Raw genomic sequence first — 8,201 nt, forward strand, 5'->3', positions numbered from 1 at the left:
TAAAGTCTTCTACATCACAACCATAAAGGTTAAATCGGACATACAAACCCTGCTCAATCATTTGGCCAACAGAAACCAGATTCTTTGTAATGTTTGGAGCATGAAGTACATCTCCAAGGTACTTCACCTTACCATCCTGCATAGACAATGGCACATCTCTAACATGGGCAATTGGATGAGTTGTGTCTTCCCCTGTTTCAACAAAACCTGGTCTTTCAAGATTCTTCATTTCCTTGAACCACTCACCATGACTTTTCATGTGGTCCAAAGCACCTAAATCAACATACCATACATCATCCTTACATGTTGCTACATCATTTCTAGACACAGCATTAACCACATGTTGCAAAATAAACAACCTCTCATTATCCTCATTATTTCTGTTAGAGGATGCATAGCTGTTTTGCTGTAGTTTTTCATTTCACATGTCACTCTGTTTCTTATAGCAATCTGCCTGCACATGCCAGGCTTACCACAATAAAAACAGCCTCGTGTATCATTAAGCTGCCTTAGCCAATTACCAGACTCCCCCTGCCTCCTCTAAATTGGCCTCTTCCAACTGTATGTTGTTGTTTTGTGAATCGTGGGATTGTTGCTATTGCTAACCATAATTTTGATTCCCTATTCGGCCACCACCTTGGCCATGTCAATGACCTCTACCTCATCCTCTTCATACACATGTGTAGACGGCCTGCTGCTCTAAATGGTTTCTATTTTGTGAAGCATGTTGATCTTCACCTAAGTTCTCTTCAATGATCAGCATTGACACTAAATCTATGAAGTTGGAAATGTTCTCCAGAGTTTGAATTGATGTCTTGAACGCCTTGTATTGTGGCCCGAGACCATGTAGACACACTTCCACCTTATCATCATCATCAATCGAAACACCAATTGATGGAAGGGATTCCACAATGCCCTTGATCTTCAAAGCATAATCTTTCACACACATATTCTTCTTTTCCACAGTATGAAGCATATTCTTCAACTGATTTTTTCTTGCCTTGGTGTTTGTTTCATACAATTTCACCAAGGTGTCCCATGCGTCCTTAGGTGACTTGGCATCCTATATATTTCCAATCATAGTATCTTGTATTCTGATAGAAAGCCAATACACGACTTTCCTTGCTCCTTGATTCCAATCCTTGAACTCTTTTATATCTGCAAACAGTTGGATTAATCTATGGTATCTCCGGTACCTCTTCATGTTCATCTTCTGTAAGGTTCACCCCTTCAAAAATAGGGAAAACACTTAAGATAGTCTACTAAGTCTTAACTTGGAGAAAATTTTCTACTCGTCGACACCTTGACCATGCAGAGATTCAAGGATACAATTTGTAGGTAAGACCTAGTCCTATCTCGCAGAGGGGGAGTGTGGTCTTCTAAAAATCAAATCACCCATAAGGTAATTGATCATAATTTGGGCAACTATACTAATCTTGATTCCTAGAGACAACGCTTTTTTCCTCATCCATGCAAGGCACAACTGCTGGCCTAGTCTTCTAGAATAGAGTTGCCCCAAGAAACTATTTATCTAGAGTAGGGCTTTCACTTAATCTATTGGAAAGCTACCTGACTAATCGGGTCCACCCGTCTGTAGGATGGTGTCGTCGGGGCATTCCATCCTCCCACTTTCCACCCTATTCATGCATCAATTTATTTTCTAATTAATCCTACCACACTGTTTGACATAAATAAACATGTTTCTTAATTAAGACCCTTTTACAAGGTTTGTTAAAAAAGCCTCTTTCCACAATATAATAATGCCAAAGACAAGATTTATAGAAAAACCGTTTATACAAGAATCAATTTCATACAAGCCAAACCGGCTCTCTTATTCTTTTCCTTTATACTGTTGATGATCTAGAATTCGGCCTTCCAGCCTCTACGTGCTGGGCAAAACCTTGTGGGCATACACCTCGTCGTCCGCCTGGCATGCGAGGACTCAAGCCAGCTTGTCGTCCCCTCAGGCTTTCTCAAACGATCCTCCCGCCCGTAAGAGGGATGTCTACGCGCTAGGACTCAAGCCAGCTTGTCGTCCCCTCAGGCTCTGTCGCTCGATCCTCCCACCCCTAAGAGGGATGTCTACATGCTAGGGTGGGCTTATTCACCACACTAGCCTGGGCCCTCAGAACTATATAGCATCACAATCACTCACCTCAATCGGTAAACCTCATTCTCCCAATGGTATGAGGGATACCATGGGCCGACTCTGGGCCTTACTAACGTCTCTGCCATTCGGCTACACAAGCACAAGAACAGGGCAACGTTAAGGTAGGGAGAAGTTGTACCTGTACCTTAATTTAACCAAGATAACAATCCATTTACTCAACTAAACCATAGGACTAGAATCCATGTTACCTTCTTAAGAAAACAACCCTTTCACAAAGATTTCAGCATTTCAACTCGAGATTGCAATAAGACATTCTTTATTAAGGCATATGATGTTGTTATAAAAATAAAAACTTTAACTAGTAAATCATTCAAATAGATCACTATTAATAATTAATAATTAATAGAGAAGCCAGGGCCATACCTGAATCCCTAAGAATGATATATAATTGAAAAACAAAATATATTTATACCTTATAGAAATTTATCGTTTATCGCTAATAAGAGTTTCAAAACTTGATATAAAAGAATAGAGAGTCTTCTAATACCTTCTCTTATGATTGAAATCATCCGATCATCCCCAAGTTTTATCACCTCTTACTGGTACTCTAACTTTTCTCTCTTTCGAAGGTCTATGGCAAAGTAGCCTTCTCTTGTAGGGCTACGGCATACTATGCTTTCTTTAAAAGAAAAGCTATGGAGTAGTAGTTTCTTCCTCATAAGGTCATAGCAAGCTAGCTTTCTTTTCCAAGATATTAGATAAGATTGAAGGGATATATGCATCTCAAGGTCTAGAATCACCTTGTGGCTACTAGCTGCATTCATACAGTTTCCCTGTGTAGAGACCTTGACAGAATTAGCGAACGATTTTAGCCATAACTCTCTGATAAAAACTCATAATATAGTCATGTAACCACTCAAAAGAATTGAAAAGCATCCGTTCTACAAGCTACCAGCAGGTAGAATAGACAAAAATATCTATATATAGCCGCAAATGCACCATCATTTAGAAACGCGTTACTTTTTCATATTTTTAGTATGCATGGACTTTACATATATAAAAGTACTCTAAATATGATCTCCTATCACCTAATTTCAAATTTATATTTTTAGAGATACTTACCTCTTAATAGAACTATTCTTGTCTTCTTATTTCTTATAGGATTTTTAGAGAGCTAATATTTTTGCTCTATCACTTTCCTAATGTTTCTAGCCTTATTGTCTCATTCTTCTCTAATTACACTCTCTTGCCTTCTTGAAATCTATATTAAAAGAGACACATACATGACTTGGGAGGGACCTTACAATCTCCCCCACTTAAAAGATTCGAGATGTCCTCATCTCGCGAGCTGGGGTAGTATCTAAGTAAATCCTCATGTCTCTTCCAAAGTGGTGTCCCCACTAGGTAGAAATCTTCCTTTATCTAAACATTGTTCCTAAAAATTCCCTTATTTCATGTGTTTGGCTCGTTTTGTTGTGCCCCCAAAAGGTCTTTATTATTCTAAAGTTAATTGGCCTTATTATCCTTCATGCATCCATATACCTCTCATATGATATGAACCTTTGAATTCCTTATTCTATACCCCCATGTAATATTGTACTTAACAAATTGTCATGGAAAAACGTAAGGGAATCAATCCTTTACACAATCTAACCTATGATAGTAATTACATAATCTTAGTATCGTCTTCTAGAATACCTTCTATTCATCATGTACATTACTTCACATGAATCTTGCACCAATCCTCTTCTATTTACTCATAGAAGTACTTGTTGAATTCGGTTATCTTTAACCCTACTTTCCCTATTTCTTGACCTAATTTTGCTCAAGCTCATGATTCCTTGTAGCCAAGGGTGGGCTTGACATTCCTCTTGAATTAGCGGACCTCTTCTTGATTAACATGGAAGGACTCATGTCCTTCTCGACACTTTTCATATAAAAAAACTTTATCATAGTCTCTGGCAATAATTATGGCTTCTGAAATGGAGGATGGCTTGGTAATTCTTGACTAGGTTATTCAAAGGCGGATTAAGCTTCCAAATGAATCGATGGAGAAGAGTTACCTCATCTATCTCTGGAGCAAATCATAGAAGTTTAACAAAAGTTTGGTGGTATTCTTTTAGGGTCTTCCTTTCTTGGGTTAGCTCCAAAAATTCATTCATTTTATCCTCCTGAAATCCTGGAGGACAAAACCTTTCACAAAGATGTACCTTCACGCAGCAAGGGTGAACCTACTTCTTTCATTGTATCTAGCTACATAAAAATACTTGTCTATGGACTCTATCCAAGCCTCTACTTCTTCTCCCAAATTCCTTCGTTCACCTTTGAATGGCTATGGGCTCCATGAAGGATTTCTTTAATGCCATTATCCAATCTTTCTTGGCGAGAAGCTTTCTCTTGCCTTAAAAATATCTAAGAAGTATCTCATACTGAAACTCTTTCTTAAGGAAAGGTCTTTACTTAGTTCGCCTATGTAAACTTCATGATATTTCGTGTATGATATAATAAGTACAACACTTAACATGGTTAACTACTAGGACACTCTCCATCCATTGATAAATCTATTCATTTAAATCAACTACTCCATAAAATCTGACCTCATATATTATAGGAAGAGTAATACTCTACTTAGATTGCTCTAATAGGTCGAAGCAATAATTATTCGTTATTTTCAACGATAGCTGACTAACTTTAATCTAGAATTTCCATCACAATAAAATCATGAAAGGGTAAACTTTCAAGTTTCCCTTGGTAATAATAGAGATTTTTGTTCAACTATTATTTTATTTTATTTTTTTGGTCATTGAGCCTCCTATTCTTGTCGTATAATAAAGATAAAAAGAAAATCATACAAACTTAAAAAAAGAACTAAGTGTCATCCAAATAACTTAATCCTAATATAGCTCCAAGATACAAGCACAATTTCATAGGATGATTGTCTCAACATGTGAGGCTATTCAAACCACTTCTATGGCTAGTAGAGATGATTAATTCATCCTCATATGATAAACAATACCTTGCTTTAATCCCTTGATAGTTAGCCTTTGCTCTGATACCAATTGTAAGGTTCTCCCTTCCAAAATAGGAAAAACACTTAAGATAGTCTACTAAGTCTTAACTTGGAGAAAATTTTCTCCTTGTCGACACCTTGACCATGCAGAGATTCAAGGATATGATTTGTAGCTAAGACCTAGTCCTATCTCATAGGGGGAGCGTGGTCTTCTAAAAATCAAATCACCCATAGGGTAATTGATCATAATTTAGGGTAATTGATCAAATCACCCATAGGGTAATTGATCATAATTTAGGAAACTACTAATCTTGATTCCTAGAGGCAACGCTTTTTTCCTCATCCATGCAAGGCATAGCCGTTGGCCTAGTCTTCTAGAACAGAGTTGCCCGAGAACCTATTTATCTAGTGTAGGGCTTTCACTTAATCTGTTGGAAAGCTACCTAACTAATCGGGTCCATCCGTCCGTGGTGCCGTCAGGGGTATTCCATCCTCCCACTTTTTTCTACCCTATTCATGCATCAATTTGTTTTCTAATTAATCCTACCACACTGTTTGACATAAATAAACTTGTTTCTTAATTAAGACCCTTTCACAAGGTTCGTTAAAAAAGCCTCTTTCCACAATATAATAATGCCAAAGATAAGATTTATAGAAAAAATGTTTATATAAGAATCAATTTCATACAAGCCAAACCGGCTCTTTTATTCTTTTCCTTTATACTGTCATGATCTAGAATTCAGCCTTTCCAGCCTCTACGTGCTCGTGGGAAAAATCCTATAGGACTATTCATTTCGTCGTCGGACCGCTGTGGGCGAGGACTCAAGCCAGCCTGTCGCCCCCTCAAGCTCCATCGCTTGATCCTCCCACCCCTCAGAGGGATGTCTACGTGTGCTAGGGTGGGCTTATTCAACACACTAGCCTAGCCCTCAGAACTAGACAGCATCACAATCACTCGTCGCCTCAATCGACGAACCTCATTCTCCCAATGTTATGAGGAATACCATGGGCCGGACTCCAGGCCTTACTAACGTCTTCATCGTCCGGCTACACAAGCACAAGAACGGGGTAACGTCAAGGCAGAGAGAATTTGTACATGTACCTTAATTTCACTAAGATAATAATCCATTTACTCAACTAAACCATAGGACCAGAATCCACATTACCTTCTTAAGAAAACAACCTTTTCACAAAGATTTTAGCATTTTAACTTGAGATTGCAATAAGACATTCTTTATTAAGGCATATGCTGTTGTTTAAAAGAATAAAAAATTTACCTAGTAAATCATTCAAATAGATCACTATGAACAATTAATAGAGAAGCCGGGGCTATACCTTAACCCCTAAGAATGATATGTAATTGAAAAACAAAAAATATATATATACCTTATAGAAATTTATCGTTTATCGTTGTCTTTGCTCGCTAATAAGAGTTTCAGAACTTGATCTATGAGAATAGAGAGTCTTCTAATACCTTCTCTTATAATTGAAATCATCCGATCATCCCCAAGCTTTATCTCCTCTTACTCGTACTCTGACTTTTCTCTCTTCCGAAGGTCTATGGCAAAGTAGCCTTCTCTTGCAGGGCTACGGCACACTGTTCTTTCATTAAAAGAAAAGCTATGAAGTAGTAGTCTCTTCCTCATAAGGTCATAGCAAGCTAGTTTTCTTTTCCAAGAGATTAGATAAGAATGAAGGGATATATGCATCTCAAGGTCTAGAATCACCTTGTGGCTACTAGCTACATTCTTACAATTTCCCTGTGTAGAGACCTTAACAGAATCAGCGAATTGTTTCGGCCATAACTCTCTGATAAAAACTCAAAAGAACTGGAAGGCATCTGGTCTACAAGCCATCCGCGGCGGCGGCCGGGTAGAATATGCAAAAACATCTATATATAGCCGCAAACGTGCCATCTTTAGAAACGCGTTGCTTTTTCATATTTTTAGTGTGCATGGACTCTAAATATGTAAAGGTACTCTAAATATGATCTCCTATCACCTAAATTTGAATTTCTATTTTTAGAGATACTTATCTCTTAATAGAACTATTCATGTCTTCTTATTTCTTTTAGGATTTTTGGAGCTAATATTTTTACTCTATCACTTTCCTAATGTTTCTAGCCTTATTGTCTCACTCTTCTCTAAGTGCACTCTCTTTCCTTCTTGAAATCTATATCAAAAGAGACACATACATGGCTTGGGAGGGACCTTACACCTTCAATGTAGTCCTAGTAACCTTTTTTGATCAAGAAATTTGTCAATCTAAACTTCCAAGCATGGAAGTTGTTTTTGTCAAGCTTCTCTACAATAATCTGGTTTATTCCATCATTTGACATCTTTTCTGTAACACAAATTTACCAACAACAGTACTCTTACTTGACCTGCACAAAGTGTTTTATTCTTTGGAGTGGTACTATACTGCACCCAAACTGTCACAACCAATGACCTTACTTTGCATACATACACCCAATGGCCACACGAAGAAAGTGTGGGTATATTTCATGAAGGAGAAAAGTGAAGTGTTCACTCATTTTCAGAATTTCAGAGTGATGGATGAAAAACAGATGGGACAGCATGTGAAATGCCTAAGGTCAGATGGAGGGGGAGAATACTTCTCCAATGAGTTCTCTAAATTCTTGCAAAAGAATGGCATTTAGAGACAATTTACATGTAGGTACACTCCATAGCAAAACGGAGTTGCTGAGCAAAAAAACAGGCACATTGCAGAGATAGCACGAGCATTGATGGGAGAGAAGAATATGCTGCATAGCTATTGGGCTGAGGCTTTGTCTACAATAGTTTATATCATGAGCAGGACTCCTACTCCAGCCATACATGATGTAATGCCATAGGAGCAGTTTAAAGACTAGAAACCTGATTTGTCTCAATTGAAGTTTACTGGCCATATGCGTTGTATACTAAGCTGGATTCAAAGGTAAAAAATGTATGTTTATTGGGTATTCCCTTGAGCAAAAGGGATATAGATGTTATAATCCTACTACATGTGAATTTGTTGAAATTTGAGCATAATGATGAGCTATGGTGGATCATACATTAACAAAATGATTAAGAAATGATT

The sequence above is a fragment of the Cibotium barometz genome, chromosome 12 (genome assembly GCF_041138505.1).
Source record: "Cibotium barometz isolate CiBa-2024 chromosome 12, ASM4113850v1, whole genome shotgun sequence".
Lineage (NCBI taxonomy): Eukaryota > Viridiplantae > Streptophyta > Polypodiopsida > Cyatheales > Cibotiaceae > Cibotium > Cibotium barometz.